This window comes from Pteropus alecto, unplaced genomic scaffold, assembly GCF_000325575.1.
Source record: "Pteropus alecto unplaced genomic scaffold, ASM32557v1 scaffold61, whole genome shotgun sequence".
Lineage (NCBI taxonomy): Eukaryota > Metazoa > Chordata > Mammalia > Chiroptera > Pteropodidae > Pteropus > Pteropus alecto.
The window spans coordinates 20480110-20499567 of NW_006434835.1; positions in this window are offsets into that span (position 1 = coordinate 20480110).

Consider the following 19458-nt stretch of genomic DNA (forward strand, 5'->3'; position numbering starts at 1 on the left):
ATATGGATAGAATGAGCATTTTACATTCATAATATTACTAGAATAGTTTCTCTATCCAGAAGGATGTCAGAAATGTGAAAAGCCATTTAAAGAGTTTTAATTTTATGTATTAATGTTTTGAAAACAGAGCTTTGCTTGTTCCTTTCAACTGCTTGCTGATGGGCCCTTGAAGTCCATAGTTCTGTTTCAGCTTCAGTTGTGAAAATGGTTATATCACATTTCATGACAGAGCTAGTAGCCAGAAGACTATTGTTTGCAGATAGCATCATCTACCGTGCAGCTTCCTTCCATTTAGAGGAGTGACCTTGTATTTCACAGTGAGACTTCAACTGTTGTTCCTTTTTGGGATGTCAGCCTAGTTATTATGGTCTCTGTATCCGAGGTCATGTCCACAGCCTGTCAAATGTTTGTGTTCTGCAGTGATGCTCAGACATTGGTGACATTTGCAAGCATTTTTATTTTAGCAAGCATTTTTATTTTGGCACAGCGTGGTGTAAGGGTGTTCTTATCCTTGGTCACATAATACTCTTAATTTGCCTTAAGAAATGCTGTCAGAATAAATCAAATGATAATTTTTAAAGGCTCTGTCTCATTTGTGTAGCTATCATCCTTTATTCAGTTAAGAAAATCAATTTGGAATTAATATGAATCTTCAGCATGAGAACAATCATACAATATTTTATAATTTAATGTTACTCTTTGTCACTTTGTTGCCACCCACCACAGCTTTACCCTGGATGATCAAGTATGGGAAAGAAAGGAAAAAAGGTAGCTTATTATATTCAATGTGAAAGACTGTTTTAGGCAAATTTAAAATTTCAGTGGTGGAAATAAAATTCTGTCCCAAATATAGATAGGACCTGCTTCTCAAGAGTTTCCTTAAAGGCTATTCTGGGGCATGTGTGGGATGAATTTGGTACATAGATAATAATAATAGCTGACATCTGTCTAGGGCTACTGTGAACCAGGCACTGTCCTAAGTGCTTTACATACATTCATTTGATCCAGACAGAAACTGTCTCTTTCTTTTAAATGGTTCCATTTTACAGATGGAAAAACTGAGATGTAAAAGAAGTAATAAAAATATACCCAAGGGCATACAGTTAGTCAGCGTCTGAGCTGGGGCTGGGTTTGGGCTGCCTGGCTCCAGTGCACTCTCTACCACTAGGTGACACTCCCTAATCAAAGTCAAATTTAAGAAGTAAAGTCTTAGTCTTTTTTTCTTTTGATTTTAATCCAAGTTTCAGAGAATCAGTTCTCAAGTTGGCAGTCGTTTCAGCCTTATAAAGTTTATTTTTTATTACTGTGATTTTTCAAAAGAGCTTCTCTTGTTTAACATTTTGGTTGATGAAAATAGAAAAAGTCAGCTTTTCAAACAGATTAAACATGTTAATAATAGTGCTAAATGTATTACCCAATCATAGTATGTTAAGAATAAATTTCAAAGTAAAACTAATGTAAGTTTCAATATAGTGCACTTATCAAAAAGTTAGGTGCATGGTACTCTGTCTCACGTTTTGTTTAGACTGTGGAAATTACAGCCCTTAAAAATTTAAGTATGTTTAAATTAACCTTTAAGCGAATTAACATTTATTTACAGAAAAGTATTGTTGATTTTTGCCATACTCTAAAAGTAGTAACAGACCATTGTAGAAAATCTGGAAAGTATAATATGGCATAAACAAAAAAATTAATAACTTGTATAATTTCACCACTCATAGGTAAATAATTCACATTCACATTGAAGTATACTTCTCTTCTAGCCTTCAGTCACACATTCATTCATTCCACAATCATTTGATTATCTTCTGTGAGCAAGATATTAATTTAGGCCCAAGGAAAAAAGCAGTGACTGAAATAGTCTCTCTCCCCGCGGAACTGATATTTGGGAGAAACAGACAGTGAATAGATAAATATATGATATAAGGGTAAGTGCTTTGAAGAAAAACCAGGCAGAATAAGGGGATCAAGACCCAGAAACTACTGTTTTGAACAAACATTCACCGGGGAGGCTGAGTTATGTGAAGAAGGCAGCCTGGGAATATCTGGGGAAGAACAGGTGGGGAACAGCCTGGCAAGGGCCCTACCACAGAAGCAGGTGTGGTGTGCCCAGGGACTAGCAAGGCAGCCAGTGCGACAGGAGCCGAGTTCTTGAGGACTACAAGGAAATAACACGAGACAGGCGGCAGAGATTTGCAGGTTGTAGAAATAAGGGCTTTGCATTTCACCGAGTGAGATGGACGCCTTTTAAAGTTTGGAGCAGAGGAGCGACGTGACCTAGCTTTGATTCTAACAGGACCCCTCTGGCTGCCCTGATGAGAATCGACTTCAGGGGACAAGGTAGCCAGGAAAAGGACTTGAGGGTGGGTGGTAAGAAATGGTTGGATTCAGGATGTATTTGAAGGAAGAGCCAAGAGGATTTGGAGATATATTGGATGAGTGGAACAAGAGAGAAGAACCAAGTGTCATGATATCTTGGTATTATGGGTTGAAATGCTGTCCCTGCTCCAGTTCATATGTTGAAGTCCTAACTCCTTGTGCTTTAGAACTGTGACTTTCTTCGGAAGTAGGGTCATTGCAGGTATAATAATTTAAGAAGCGGTCATACTGCAGTGAAGGGGGTTGCTAATCCAATATGACTCGTGTCTCCATAAAAAATGGTATTTGGACATAGACACACAAAGAGGGAACACATGTAAAGACATAGGGATAGTGGCTTCAGCAAGCCAAGGAACGTCTGAGGTTCAGAAGCTAAGAGAGAGGAATGACACAGATTCTCACAGTCCTCAGAGGGGACCGACCTCTTTGACACCTTGATTTCAGACTTCTCGTCTCCAGAACTGTGAGACAAGGACTTTCTTTTGCTTAAGCCAGGTGTCCCTGGTACTGGTTCGTTGCCTGTTAGGAACCGGCCTGCACCGCAAGAGGTGGGGAACAAGCGAAGCTTCATCTGTAGTTTCAGTCACTCTCCAGCGCTAGCATCACCGCCTCAGCTCCACCTCAGATCATCAGGCATTAGATGCTCACAGGAGCACTTGTCCCTGGTGCCAAAAAGGTTGAGGACCGCTGGTTTAAGCCCACCCAGTTTGTGGTACTTTGTTATAGCAGACTGAGCTGAGTAACATAACATACTTTGTAAATGGTGGTGCACTTTGAGGAGATGAATAGTTAGGAGGAGTGGGTGTGGAGCTTGGGATGGGGGAACGGAATCAAGATGCACAGAATTTGAGAAGCCTGCGAGATCTCCCTGGGGAGCTGTCAAGGAGGCAGTTGGACATGGAAATCTAGGGTTCAGCTAGGAGGGCCAGGCCTGAGATCTAAATTTGGGCACAGTCTAGGTAGAAGTCAAAGCCTCAGGACTGAATGAGATGAGCAGGAGCCTGGGTCCAAGGACCAAGCAAACCCTGGGAAATTTCAACATTTAGAGATGAGGAAAAGGAGGGCCAGAGGGTGACTGAGAGGGGCTTGGCCATGAGGTGCGAAGAGCGCTGGCAGGACGTGACATCTCAGCCAAGGGAGGAGAGTGGTCAGGGAGGGGGACCTGACTGATCCAGAGCTGCTGCTGTTCAGGAAGGGGGGCGGCCCATGGGATTGGCAACCTGGAGGTCACTGGTGACTCTGACAGGATTCAATTCAGTGTACCAAAGAGAGTGGGAGCTTGCTTTTTTTTTTTTTTTAAACTTGGCATTACATCATAAGCATTATTACATGTCATTAAAAATGTCTTTTAAACATTCTTTTTATTGACTGTCCCATTCCATGATTTTATGTGTTCCTTGTTTCATGGATAGGATGTTTCTGTTTGTTTGTTTATTTATTTTACGACTATCTTAATATATTAATTCTCATACCGCAGCGGACATATTCGAATATAAAATTTCCTGGATCGGGTGACACTAAAATAATCAAGCATGAGTGTTTTTAGGGTTTCATTCTAAAACACGGTGGGTTGCTTTATGGAAACTCCGTACCCCGGGCACTCCCGTCGGCAGCGTAGGATCAGGCTTTTTACCGCAAACTTCTCTTCCACATATTCCCGCGTTGCTTGGAACATGCAGAACACTAATGTCTCGTTCCTGATTTACAGGGTGCTTTCTCTGCTGGTTACATCAAATCGTTCTGGACTGGCATACCGGACACATTTTTAAGAATATATTGTAATTCCCTCCCTCCCCCCTGAACTGGATCCTTTATGAAAAGTCATTCATGAATCAGTAGAGTTGGTTTGCATTTTGCTTCTTAATGGCTTTGTAGCAGGTTTCACCACTAACATTTGGCCCTCCACTCTGGGGCCAGACTTATGTGTTACTTATTTCTCTCAGCTTTCAGATCTGATCTTAAGTTCATGATCTCAGGGAGGTCTTTCCTAATACCCCGAATCCCACAGGGATGGGCCCCCACTGCACACCATTCTTCCTTTTTGAAATGCTTGCAATAATTGTAATCACTGTTCCTGTCAGTCTTCCTGCTGTGAGTTCATGGGGGCAGAGATGGTGTTTTTTAGTCTGCAGTGCTATTTATAGGGCATATGACTGTGTCTGGTGTACAATTGTCACTCAGTATTTTCTTGAGTGGACTAAGGCGCAGGTCAAACTTGGCAACTGGCCCAAGGGCACAGAGCTGGGAGGTTGAGGTGGTTCACACACAGATCTGTGTGTTTCCATCAGTGGATAAGCCTGGGCAGGTGGGCACAGATGCTCCTATAAGAATCTAACGTCTGATGATCTGAGGTGGAGCTGAGGTGGTGATGCTAGTGCTGGGGAGTGGCTGCAAATACAGATGAAGCCTCCTTGGATCGCTTGCCACTCACCTGCTGTGTGTCCCAGTTCTTAGCAGGCCACAGGCTGGACCGGTACAGGTCCATGCCCTAGGGGTTGGAGAACCCTGTCTTAAAGGAAACAAACGCTTCTATAAGAATGCTTTGTATTCTTTTTGGTCCCTTAAATATAATCATTAACCAGTATTTGTCAATTGACCAATTAGGGCCCCTCATTTCTCTTTCCTTCTGTCCTTCATATTCTAGAACAGAACTGTGTGGTGACTTTTTTCCCTGCACTTATTTGCCTTCCCTAATAGACTCTGATCTTAATTTAACAGCAAGAAATTTGTCTCTTTCATCTTTTTATCCACATTTCTTGATACAGTGCTAGCATGTAAGGAGGAGGGGCTAAATATCTGAATAGAGAATGAAAGAAAATATGATGGGGTTAAAACAGCGTTTTAGATTTATGATTTAGAAATATATGGTCTTCCAATGAACTATAAAGATGTCAATTATAATATATATGTGTATAATAGTTTACACTTTGTAAAACCCAAGATTTGTCAGAAAAACTTGTTATACGTAGGTACTAACATTAGCCTACAAAGTGAAATTATACTATTATTAGAAGCTGAATGAATAATAAAATAACACTATTTTTATTTGCATTAATAGCATCAGTATTTACAAAGCTTATAGCATCACTTAATAATGCCAATTTTGAATGGCTGTAATACCATACTTGTATGATTCTTTTGAAGTTTTCATTGGTATAAATAACACTGGACATGTGCATGTGCATATTTTTTAAAACTATTTTCTTAGGATACATCTCTAGAAACGATGCTACTGAAATATTTGAAACATTGTTGGACCGCTTGCTGAAAGGCTGGTACCGTTATGTTACCACCTTTGCAGCACTTTGTATTAATAATTTTACACCTTTTTAGAAGTTAGGTAGCCCTAATATTGTTTCTTCTCATTATAGTCTGTATTTCTTTTGATGACTTAATTTGGACATTACACCACATGTTTATTCACTAATTGCATTTTTATTTTGTCCTAATTATCTATTTCTGCCTGTTTTTCATTTTTCAATTTTGGTCTTAATTTGTTAAAAGACAACTTTTATTAATTCTTTCTATATAATAGCTTTTTCTGAAAAAAAATTTCTGGTTTTTCTCTTCTTACTTTTACTATTTTAAATTAAATGTTTATTTAGTGTAAACTGTAGATCTTCACCTTTTTTTACTGACTTAAAAAAAATTTCATAACATTGCAGTAATAAGACCAGAAATAGGACCTCAAAAAATTGCTGGTGGTTTTTCATTTACATGACTTATGACTTAATTATGTTGTATTTTGTGACTTCACAGTTATTGATGGCCTTGGGAGGGGTGTGTTGGCCGCAGTGCACCACCTATTTTAAATTAAATCACATGGTAACGAGCCACTCCTGCTGAGCTCAGGCTTCCAGAACCTCAGCCTTCCAGAACATAGCTCGTAGGGAATTAGGCAGATGAGGGCCCAGTATACTTGACATAAAGGCATTAACATCCTGAATAAAGTCATGAAATTTTGCACGCCACCTTTGTGACTTGTATTCTGTATAATTCATGCTATGCTCAACCATTTATCTGCTTGATTAAGTTGTCACTTGAGAGTAGATTAGAAAAGAAATGGGGTAGGAAATAGTGGGGAGAAAGTCTGTGCCGTTTGAGAATGTAACTTGGAGGAGAGAGAACAATGAACACACACACACCCCTGAAGTATTTCATACGAATTTTCCTAAATGGTCAAAACCCATAAGGGTTATTAAGTGTATTGGTGCTTGGTTCACCTATCTGGAAAACTTGCTTATGTGGAATTCTTCATTATTCCACAAGGCTGGATAGAAAAGGCATTGGGATGTTATGCTAATATTTTTTGCTCTATAGGGATTTTGAAGGAAGCCAACCCAGAGACATTTACAAGGAAAGTACAGCATTTATTTGGGTTTGGTACAAGGAGCAGACGGAGTTAGAGCAGACTAAAATGGGTGACCTCATGCTATGTTTCTTGTGATCTGATATCACTTAGTGTTATTGAATAACTTCAAAGGGCAGCTGAGCATTACTGTGAAGATACACAGAGCAAAGCAGTTTCTCACCTGCTGTCTCTGATCACAGAAGACACAGTTAGACTCATATTTCTCTTGGGACACATGCGGTAGACATGCTGCAACTTGTTTGGAGAGGGAGGCAGGGGGCAGAGAGTTGCACTGTTTGCCCTGTGTGGGCTGGGAGGAGTTTTAAATATAACTAAGAGTTACTTTTTTAGAATTAAAAGCAATAGAGGCTGGGCTTCAGGGCATGGGTTACTTCCTAAAAATATAGTCACTGAACTTTTAAGTAATGTTAGGATCAGCTTGTCAAACTGGAATAGGATTCAAGTGTGGAAACTATCCGAAGGTATCGACTATTTGGGGCACAAGCTGAGAATTTGACAGTTTCAAATGATGAGAGCAGGTTTTCAGAAGACCAGCCTGGCAGCCAGGATGGAGTAGGATTTTGTTTCCTAACCTGCTCACCCAGGTCATGATGTTGCTTTCTGCAAGCCCAATATATTTGCAAACCGATGGCAGTTTCTGTCACTTAGACTGACCTCATCCTCATTCTCACCCCTTCACCCTGTGATTAAGGAACAGGTTTTAAATATCTTCAGTTCAGTTGGGTTTTGAGAGTTTTAAAAGCTCCCTATGTGATTCTAATATGTGACAAAGTTTGAGAACCACTGCCCAACCCGCTGATACGGTCTTGATGTAGTGTTTCCTTATTGTGTTGAACCACAGCTGGTCGGGCCAATGCAGAATCAACTGGTGAGGGGAAGGGGACATTTTAAAAGTACTTCTGTAACATTTATTTATAATATTCCATATAGTTTTCACTTATTATAAGTTTTCTTATAAATGCCTATAAGTTTTTACATTGGCCATGATGTAGATAGTGACAAATGTCTAAACTTTTGGAAAGGACCTGTAATTATCTTAAGAATTTGGTCACATGGAAATTTTTTATTTTTTTGCATTAAAAATAAAAGGGCAACATAAAAAAAAACACTTTTATCACATCAAGAACTCAGTATAAAAAAACACTTTTATCACATCAAGAACTCAGTATAATGGAAATTTTTTATTTTTTGCATTAAAAATAAAAGGGCAACATAAAAAAAAACACTTTTATCACATCAAGAACTCAGTATAATTGTAGTGGGAAAACACTAAACTGGCAATTATGAAAGTAAGAATCTTCAAAAATTGCTAGAAGAAGATTGCCAGTTTCCAAATGCTCTATGTCAGTGGTTTTCAAACTTGAGCGTACATCGAACTCACCTGGAGGGCAGTCAGACTGCTGGGCTCCAGTTTTAGATGGAGCAGGCCTGGAGCAGGCCGGGTATGTACATTTCTAAAGTGTTTCCAGGTGATGCTAGTCTGAGCACCACACGTTGAAAAGTGCCACGTGAGAACCACTACTGCACGAGGTCCAAATATCACAGGAAAAAATGGCTTGATAAGATCTGGTCACAGGATATGAGTTTTGCTTTGCATGTCAGGTGTGGGGCTTGTCTTGGCAGTTAGGGAATTTGTCCTCAGTAGTTCACACCCGTCCTTCCTATCTGCATGCTCTAGGGGGCTGCTGCAGAGCCGAAGTGGGGTATGTGGAAGAGAAAATCGTCTACTTGTTCTTCTTATTGTCCTTTTAAAATTTGCTGCAGAAGGGTGGTTCTGTACATGTCATACTATTATAACATGTTCTTTTTCTTCCAGTAGAAAATTGGGAGTTAAAATTTTTTAAAGTTCTTTCCCTCCCCCTGTCAACCTACCACATGCAAAATTGGAAGAGTTAAAAAAGGTCACTACCCTGGTATACTTCCAATCCTTCCATGTCCTCCTGAAGACGGTTCTTACAGTACATTCTAAGGGTATTAAGGAAGACTTCAGTCCTTGGCCTCCATCTAGGTACCAGCTTGTGTAAGCAGCTCTGTGCAGCCTTCTTGGTAGATTAGCAGACATTTGCAGTACACCTTGGGAGAGAGGGAGGGGAAGCGGAAATCATTGTCAGATGTTAAACTGAAACATGTTTCTAATTGAAAGCATGACGAGAATGTATACATGAAAGTGCCCAGGGGGTGATCTCTGGCAGAAGCTCCGCTTTGAAAGCCCAGTCCAGTCCTCACTCATGGCCGCTTCTGTTTTCTTGGGTGGAGCCCATTTCCATTCTTGGGGCATTCCATAAATACTCATGGCTGAGTAGGGACCTGATGATCATCAAGAAAACGCTGATAAATTTAGAATCCTGAACTCTAGAAGTGCATCGCTTTTGACTTGGAATTCTAGAGGCCTAATATGGGAAGAGACCTTGGGGACCAGTTTAGAACAAGCAGCTACTGCCCTCCCTCTGCCCTCAAACATGTACAGGTGCAAAGGCCAAGATTAAATAACATATCCTAAGGTCACTTCGGGAGGTGGCTGCATCTTTCTTTTTCTTTTTTTTTTTTGAGGATCTTTCCCAACTTTTGGAAAATTTGTCAGCTTAGTATTCTGACACTAGACAGGCATTTCTTGTCATTATCTGCTGTAACTAATAGGAATTGTACTCTAGTAAGATGGAAAGATATCTTCTCTTTTTTATAGGACATCAGAAGGTTTTAAGGCTTTTAGGTTTCGGTCATTTGGCACTTCTATAACCAAGCCTCCTCTGGTTCATATCTGTTTTGTAATTGTCTGTGGACTGAATCTTGATTGAATTTTATGGGAGATTTAGTATTTTAATCTGCCTCAGGACCAAGATTTTAAGTCAAAGGTAGACTGATAGCTAAAGGTTGGCATTAATAAATGTACTTGAACAAATAAAGAAGGGACAATAGAAATCGTGTCCATAAGCCTATGACATTAACCTACTAAAACTTAAGTCAGTAACATCTGAACTCTCATGGGACCTTGCCTATGATAAAATCCACTTACCCATGACTCATAGCCCTGCTAACTTTAAAACTCTGCTTGGCCAGAAGCCTGGTGATTCAAAGTACGTGTGTCCTAGGAAATAGGAGATAAAGAGGTTATTTTTTTTATGGTCGCCTTTCATTATAAAATTAGGGACGGTGTATAGTAAGTACACTGGCAAATGTATAAAAGTATATATTGGATGACTCTTAACCTTTTTAAACTTGAATTTCTCTCCTGTAAAAAAAAAGCGGGTTGAACTAACTTTCTAAAAGATGGTCTCCAAGCTCTGATAGTTTATGTAAGATAAAGTCTGTAGCAGTTTTTTGGGGAGGGGGGTTGGGATTGGGCTTGGATTTTTGTTATATTGCCAAGTCTTATTTGGATACCTAAAATTTAAACTTAAGCCATAGAACTCAACTTAAAAAGAAGAGCAGAACATTTTCTCATTTTCTTAAGTTTTTTTTTTTTTCCTTTGTTTCCGATGCATATTTGAGAGGCAGCTGTAGTAAAGTGGTTAAGAAGGATGACTTGGGAGCTAATTCACTTGGATTCAAATCCCAGCTCTTCCGTTTACTAATCATTGTGTGACCTTTGGCAAATTACACAACCCCTGTGTCTGTTTCTTCATCAGTTAAATGGACAGAATAAAATATCTGCTAAAAATGGTTGCTAGGGAATTAAATTTGTTGGTTTATAGTCGAACAATGCCTTTCATGTAGGAAGCAGTTAACATATTAGCCATCACCATCATCATCATCATCATCATCATCATCTTGATGTCTCTAAGTATGGTTTTGTTTTATTGGTGAGTGTCCTGATGCTGCTGTGAAGCTTTTGGAAGAATTAGTGAAGTCTGTAATGCTTTTCTTCAGATTTGTATCTTCTGTTATCTTTCTGCAGCAAACTGTGTTCCACCGTGCCAGAATGGAGGGATGTGTCTCCGGCCTCAACTCTGCGTGTGTAAACTAGGGACCAAGGGCAAAGCCTGTGAGAAAACAGCTGCCCAGGACACCTCTTCACCAGTCTTTGGAGGGCAGAGTCTCGGGGCTGCTTCTTCTTGGAGCCCCCCCGAGCAAGTAGCAAAACACACTGCATCTAAGAAGGCAGACACCCTACCAAGAGTGAGTCCCATGGCCCAGATGACCTTGACTCTCAAGCCGAAGCCTTCAGTAGGACTCTCCCAGCAGATACATTCTCAGTGAGTATTTTGAACTTGCCTCCGGCTTAGGAGTATCTTAATTATACTCTTGGATGAATTGTTTTAAACAACTCTTCTTTTCCTGCATAGTTTGCAAAAGTCATTGGATAATAATGTGTTTCTTTTCTTTCCTTAAGGTTTTACGTGTTACGCTTACACATCAAGTCTCTCAAAAATATTCACTGTGTGTGTTTAGCCTCTGCAGGGAAGATTTACTTATAACCGTAACACAGAGCAATAGTGGGGATTATAGAGATCAAGGTCAGAAGGGAGTAATAAAAATTAGTTGTTTGATTGTGGTGGAGCTGTGAGTTACAAGTTTCCTTTGGTGGGGGTGCTCTAGAGTTTTGAAATAATAATTTCAAAAGAGAAATAGTGTGATTTTGAAAGCTATATGGGAAAGCTTGGAACTCCGCTTTGCTCACAGAAGATATTCAGATAAAAGTGGGTCCTTGGAAAAAGAATTTTTCACCCTCGGTAGCAGGTTAAGTGCATCTTCTGTTAACACCATGTTTACCTCCCAGGTGCCGTGCAGGTCTGTTTTTGGAGAATGAGCTTGTGTTCTATTTCTGGGAACATGGTCTTTTCTTAGCATTAGGAAGTGCTATTCTGAGCAAAATAAGAACTGGAGAAGAAAGATTCTAGTCTCAGAAGCAGCTCCTCAGCTGCCCAAGGTCCTTACAAAAATCGTTTTCTTTTAATTAGCTATTTTACATGGATAACAAGATGCAGAATTTACTGCAAGTATCACTTGTCATTTGTCTAGGAATGTAAAATATAGGAAGCTGTCAACTTAAAAATGGGCTTGACCCAGCAGTTGATTTGTAAGCTTGGAATTTCTAATGTTTTTCCCCCCGCTAGAACATGGTGATTAGTATCCAGTCAGCAATTAAATAACACAAGTTATTTAAACCATTCCTATAGACGAAATTATCCTAATTTATATTCCTCGTTTGAATTGGCCACCGACTGTCCCTGTGGAGTGGGGTCCTTCTAACTTTTTTTTATTCCCTCCTCAATCCCCTTTCTGTTTTTCTTCATTTATCCCTCATTTCTTTTTGTCTCATACTTCAGTTCCACCATGATAAATAGACTTTGGCGGGGGCGGGAGCCGGTGGGGGGGGGTAGTTTGAAATCTGATCACTTTGCCAGCATTTCAATTGCAAAAAATCCTGTTGTTCTCAACAAGAAGGAATGATAGTTAAAATATATTTAGTAACAGTTTCCTAACTAATACTTAGTAACTTAGCCAGGTACTGTTTCAAATGCTTTGTATATATTATTAATTTATAGCTCATAGTGACCCCATAAGGGTGTATACTATTATTAACCCCATTTTACAGTTGAGGAAACTGAAGTGCAGAATGGTTAAGTAATTTGTTTAAGGTCACACAGTTAATAAGTGTTTGGATTTAAATGGAGGCAGAATAAGGAGAATAAGTGTTAGGCTTTAAGCAGAGGCAGTAAGTGGAGGCTGTCCAGCATCCACGCCCTGAAGTATAGAGTGGCAGACTTTTTCTGTAAAAGGCCAGATATTTTCAGCTTTGTGGGACATATGGTTTCTGTTGCAGCTCTCAGTTCTGCCATTATAGCACAAAATCAGCCACAGTCGATGCCGAAATGAATGAGTGTGACTGCTCTAATAAAACTTTATTTATGGCTATTGAAATTTGAATGTCATATAAATTTCATGTCACCCAATATTATTCTTCTTTTGATTTTCCCCCCTCAACTCTTTAAAAATGTAGAAATTATTCTTAGCTTGTGGGCCGTACAGAAACAGGCTGTGGGCCAGCTTTGGGCCCATGAGCTGTGGTATGCTGACCCCTTCTCTAAAGGACAGTAGTGCTTTTTTTGTGCCAGAACACGAACGTAACAGTGTCTTTGAAATGATGTAAAGCTTTGATTATATCATAGCGAGACATCTCTCTTCCACAATTGTTCTGGATCTTAAAAACAAAGAGCAGTTCTGTGTGGAGCTCTGCCTCGAGTCAGATTACTGTGCATTGCAATTATTTTTTCCTAGCGTTATTACTTACATAAACTGTGAAGTAATTTACAAGCGACATCATTCGTCTTGAATATCACCGTCCACTGTTAGACTTTGACCCTCTGTGATGTGTATATATGGGTTGTTAGTGAGAACCATATGTCAGATGTCAGATAAAGCAGCAGCCTTTTTCTTCTTTTTTTCTTTTTTTGGTAGCAGCAGTATAATTTAGACAAGAATGTTGTGAGTAAAAGAGGAGACTAAAGTTTCGGCTTTAACTTGGCTTTGTCATTACAGGCATACTTGCTTTATTATGCTTCCTTTTATTGCCTTTTGCTTTATTGTGCTCTGCAGATATTGTGTTTTTTAAAAATTGAAGGCTTGTGGCAACCCTGGGTCAAGTAAGCCTACTGGTGTCATTTTCCCAACAGGCTCAGATGATGGTTAGCATTTTTTTTTTAGCAATAACATATTTTTTGATTATGGAATGTACATTTTTTTTTTAAGATATAATGCTATTGCACAGTGTAAACATAACTTTAATATGCACTGGGAAACCAGAAGAATTTGTGTGACTTGTTGTATTGAGATAGACAATTTGGTGAACCAACCCTGCAATATGTCTGAGGTACGCCTGTAGATAATTTGCTTGAGCGACTTCATCTGCTGAATGAAGATGGTTTTTATGATAGCATTGTTACAGGCATTGTATATGGGCGTGCCTACTGTGTGATTTTGGGTAAGGAGAAGAGATGGCCTGTGATGCTAACAATTCTGATATTTTCTTACTAAACTTTCACAGGTTACCGTGTTAGCTGGGCAGTGCGGAGTGTATTAAGATGTACAAGATCCAATTCTGCTCTTAAGGAGATTTTGAAATGATGAATGAGCTATAACTTGAGAGGGATGCAAAGGAAGAGGGGCAGTTGGCCCCCTGATGAATTTAGGTGAGGGCATGATCACCTGAAATCACATTTAACCAAACTGCCAGGGAAGCACCTCTGACAGGACCATTTTGGCTACTTTTGAGAAATGTAACAATTCATAAGTTATCTTTTTTTAAGATGACCGACTTTTGGATGTTTCAAGGTTTTGTTTTGTTTTTATCTAGTGAAGGGGGAGATTGAATAAGCCGGCCTCCTTAAAATGCTTATATACATAAAGACATCTAAAATATCAAAACGTTTAGTGTTACATCATTATGTGGCATATGTAGTGCTGCAGTCTTGATCAACAACTTTTTATTGAGCACGTTCTGTGTACGGTGCATCTGTCTAGAGGCTCGTGAGGTAGCACTAAACAACTAAACAAAATGCCTGCTTTCCTGGAGTTTACAGTTTGGACAAGGGGAGACAATTGATAAGTGGCATACTTAAAACACATGTTAGATTGTGGTCAGTACTATGGAGAAAATAAAATGGCAGTCATGCACAGGGAGTGCCGGGTAGGTATGGGGTAGGAAGGAGTGAGGGCTCTGGTGGTTTTAAATAGTCTGTCAGGGAAGGTGCCGCTGAGAAGGCGACATTTCAGCAAAGGCCTGAAGGAGATGAAGGCACGAGCCATGGAGACATGTGAGGGACATGTGAGAGACCCTGAGCAGGTATGCGCCTGGCATGTTTGAGAAACAACTACTTTAGTAAGACAGGAATGTTAAAAATACACGTTTCAGGCAGGTGGGTATTAGATGAATTGGTTTCACTTTTGGTTGAAATGGTTTTAGACAACTTGACTTGGAACCAGATACAAAATTCTTTAGGAAGTCGAAGGAGGGAGGAGCAGTTGTTTCCAGATCTTGGTGTGTCAGGGGAGGAGAGGTCCGGGGATGGCTCTGTGGAAGGTGGTCTGTGAACGTGAAAAGATGATTACATTTGGGAGCAAAGAGCTGGAGAAGAGGGGCATTTCCAAGGAAGGGCAATGAGATGACGTCAGAAAGTGTGGCATGTGAGTTATCTACTGCAGTGTGACAGATCACCCCCGAACTTAGCGTAAAACAGTAGATGTTTATTGGCTGACAGTCTGCAGTCAGGAACGTAGTCTTGAGGCGCTTAGCTGGGAGTTCTGGCTCAGGGTCTCCCACGAAGTCACAGGGCGGCTCGACTGGAGAACTCACTGCCACGGTGACTCACTGCCACCACTGCTGGCAGGAGGCTTCACTTCCTCTCCACAGGGACCTCTCCACAAAGTGCCCGAGTGTCCTCACAGCTTGGCCGCTGGCTTCCCCACAGCAGTGATCCCACACTGGAGAGAGCAAGGAGAAAGCCACAGTGCTCGTTTCGTCTGTCGTCTTGAAAACGACACACCTTGACGTCTGCCTCACTCTGCTCGTTAGAAGTGAGCCACTAAGTCAGACCACCTCTAAGGGAGTGGAATTAAGCTGCATCGTGTGAAGGGAGATGTGTCAAAGAGTTTGTGGACATCTTTAAAAATGACTGCATTTAGGATATGATTTGACTGGAACTTGATATAGCTGAAGACTAGTGGCAAAAAAAGGTTTTAAAGGTTGGTTGAAAACCAAGTTAAAGACAATTACAACAAAACAATTCCAAAAAGACACAATGAAACAAAATTGAAATAAAAAAGTAATAGATGGGGAGCTTATAGTTTAAAAGAGGCTAAAGAAACATGCTAACTAATCACAATGTTTAGACTGTGTCTATCCTGAGTCAAACAAACTATAAATAAAAAAATATAACGATGAAGATTTCTAGGACAATCATGAAAATGCTGACATTGATTAGAATTTAATATAAAAATGTTAATTTTGGGGACTGTGATGATGACATTGTAGTTATGTAAGGAGGAGAATCACATTAAAGTATTTACAGGTGGAATTATATATCTGAGCTTCGATTGAAATTATCCAGTAGGTTGAAGTATGGAGGTAACAAGAATGGCCATGAGACAATTTTTGAAGCTGGATGATGGGTACATGGTATTTTCTTACAGAATTTTCTCTATATTGTTAAAATTTTCTATAATACAGAGTAACAAAAAAACACAAGAAAGTTTCAAGTAGGAATACTATAATTTTTGTTCTGCCTTGGAAGATTAATCTGGATTAAATAGATTGAACTAGTAGTGGTTATCGGAGAATGGCTCTGTAACAGGTATAGTTGTGCTGGTAATATAGAGGAAGGAAGTGAATTTAGGAGTTGCTGTAAATGAAAAACCTTGACAGCTAATCGGATGTGGGAGGCTAAGGAAAAGAGAATCAGGTATGATCCGGGTTTGGGACTGTGGGAGACAGGGAGGATGTGGAGGTCTTTTTATCCCGCTGTTTTTAAAGATTTCTTTGGAAATATCATGGATCTCAAAGGTCTTTGAAGGTGGTTGATATTTGGTGAATGGACGGTCTCTGACAGAGCTTCATCTTCTGTCCCCCATCAGGGACTAAAAGCAAATGGGTGTCAGTGGTATGTGGCTCGCAGCTTGGTAGGGTATTGCTTTGAGAAGCCTCTGGCAGGACGTTCTGGCAGTCATTGCTGTAGCTGCTAATTTTATTCATGCTTTTGATGGAAATTCATTATCACGGTGTTTGTTTTTCCAGTTTTGTGGGCCACATCAAGCATACTCCATGAGCTGAAGAAAGGACCAAATGATGTTTCATCTTCCTGTATACAAATTTTGGCAGTCACTTTTCTGATTCTTTGAACTTGTACCTCACTTTATAATACTGGATTCTTTAGAAAGTCCGTATTAACACTTCAGGTGACTCTCGTAGTTGCAGCCTCTCCATGTTATTCACGTGCAGCTGTCAACATGTTATTTGAAGAATCACCAATGTTAGGTCACAGGAGCACCCCTATTGTCTGTCTTTAGTCCTATGTGGAAAAAGACGTTAATTCTTACAAGTTGAGGCCAGGAGACTCCACAAAGGGGCAAAATTCAAAACTGGTTAGCTTTTCAGAGCTCATTTATCACCTGCCAGCATCATTATTCATATATGTATGTATGGAAATTTTTCATAAAAATTTGTTTTCAGCTCTCGGTGCTGTTCAGTCAGGCAGTTTTGAATCGTGTAAAATGTTTGTCTTCATCCTCGTTAACCACGGTCGGTGATATAGGCATAGACCCTGGAACCATGAGGTGGAGATCAGCTGCTTATGTATATTGGTTGTTTAGAGAACATTGGTCCAGATGACGACTGCTTTGCCAAGTGGAGAGCTGTTATCTGTACGGTAGAAGGAGGAAGCACTTTTGCAGGAGACAAGGTACCCAGTCCCCTCTCTGGCAGCTTGAGAAGGAAGTCTGGTTTTACTCAGGATATGGATGTCAGATCTATCTGGAGAGCTCACATGTATCCAGTCTTTTTTTCTTATGCGGTGATGGCTATTTTCATCATCGTATGGTATCCTTACAAAGGACTGTGGTTAGTTTCTCTGAAATAATTAGTTTTGTCCCATTTCAAACCAGTCGAGGGGACTGAATTTATCTTTTGGCGTTGACTATCCCTCTTTTCTGATGTCTTCTCCCAAGGGATGCGGTGAACAGAAAAGAAGCAAATTAGAAAATGTTCTTTTAAAAGACAGGAATAATTCAAACACATTGTATATTTATCAAGGGAGTGTATAGTATACCATATATTTTCCAAATATAAGGAAGGCCCTTTAAAATCCACATGGAGTTGATGGGCTCCACTTTCAAAGTTCTTGAGAAATGAATCATTCACATTTACCATGGGTCAGTTAATAGGAAGTAGCGTTGAGTGATGTGTGTGCCACAGAGAAGAGGGTGCTTTCTGTCCTTTATCTCTGCCCAGTTTTTAGCTTCCCGTCACTGTGGTTGCGAGTCTTAAAAAAACCTATATGCCGTGTTACCAACAAGGGTGGGAGACTTTGTAGAATATTCCTTGAAGTATTCTGCTCTCTTAATTAACAGCAGCAACAACGACATGTAAACTTGTTCCCTTTATTTGCACTTTCTCATACTACCCTTAATGAAAGAAAAACATTATAAATCTACAGTGACACTTAAAACTTTAGGGAGAACGTTCAAGCTTTCTGTAGCATGAACAGTTGTCTGAATTTATGAAAGAGGCCAAGGAAATGGTCAGGACTCAAATAGACAGTTTCCCCAAACGATCTCGCAGACTGTAGGGGGACCTTGCTCAGTGTAGACGCGCACCCCCACACTCCACTCTGCCTGCCCTCCCCCAGGTTTCTCTTCTGTACCCCCCCGTACTTAGCGTTATCATAACACTTACTACACAGTCTTCCATCTCTTTATCAACATAGATACACAGAGAGGCTACAGTAAATGTTTAACACATTTTTAAAATTGTTGCCTGGAAAGGAAAATTAGATTTTAGACATTAGATTTAGATACTAAGTTAGATTTAGACATAGATAATGATGTCTGAATCCCTGTTCAAGGATTGTTCCATGTATACATATATTGCAAGAGTTACCTTTTTCTCTTGGAATAATACTGTTTGCCTTTGTAAAACCCTGAACGTATTGCAATGTAATTGGCATTTCTTGTTGCATTTGATCTACCCAACAGGTCTATGAGATGAAAGTTTTGATCCCTACTTTACGATGTGGAAAAAAAAGTGATAGAAAGTTGAAGAAAAGGAACTCAATCTGAGCTTAGTGTTCATTTCATAACATTTTAGGGATAGGACGAGAACTACAAATATTACTATTTTATGTGCATTTGTTCTAAACTTTCTAAAAAGTGAAGTTAAATCGAAATTACGAAGAGAAGAGTACACAAATCAGAAGTGCAAACAGTCTAGCGATCACCCCGAAGCGGTGCCACCCTCGTCTAAGTACCATCCACATCAGAGTTCAGCGTTGCCAGCGCTACAGAGCTCCCGTGTTCCTGCATCCGTCCTCTCCCTCCTCTGTGGGAGCCACTGTCTTGACTTCTAACGCCAGAGATTAGTTCTGTCTATTTTTGAACTGTATGTAAATGAATCACACAGTGTGTGTGTGTTTTTTTACTCAATATTGGTCTGTGTAGTTGCGTGTGGCTATAGTTTTCACATTTACATTGCCAAAGGTTAGTCCATCATGTGAATAAACCACAATTTATTATTTATTCTGCTCTTAATGGATGTTTGGCTCTTATGAAGAATGCCGTGTAGGTAGGTAAATGTGGGAATTCCAGAAGAAGATGCTGTGAACTCATCACCCAGTCCCAACTGGGTAGAGCAATGTCAAGGTTTGAGAAGGACTTCCTAATCCGTTGTGTAAAGTTTGATCACATTGGTATCTGTTGGTCAGCACTGTTTAGTTGTTTGAGAAAAACAGGCATATGGGGAAAATGATGGGTGGAGATAGTGTTTGAGGAACTGAGTGCTAGGAACTTTCTCCTCCTGAGAGAGACTTGGCAGGAAGAGTGGACTGTGGGGTGGGGGTGGGAGAGGAGCAGGGCAGGTCCCTTGTGCCTTGAGCTGCCTGCACCCTGTTGGAGCCCATGAGGAAGACTTGGCCGAAGGCAGTTTTGAGACACAACCACTAACCGACTGGATTTAAATTCTAGTCAAAGGTGTGTAAAGAATTGTATGGAAATTCAAAGGT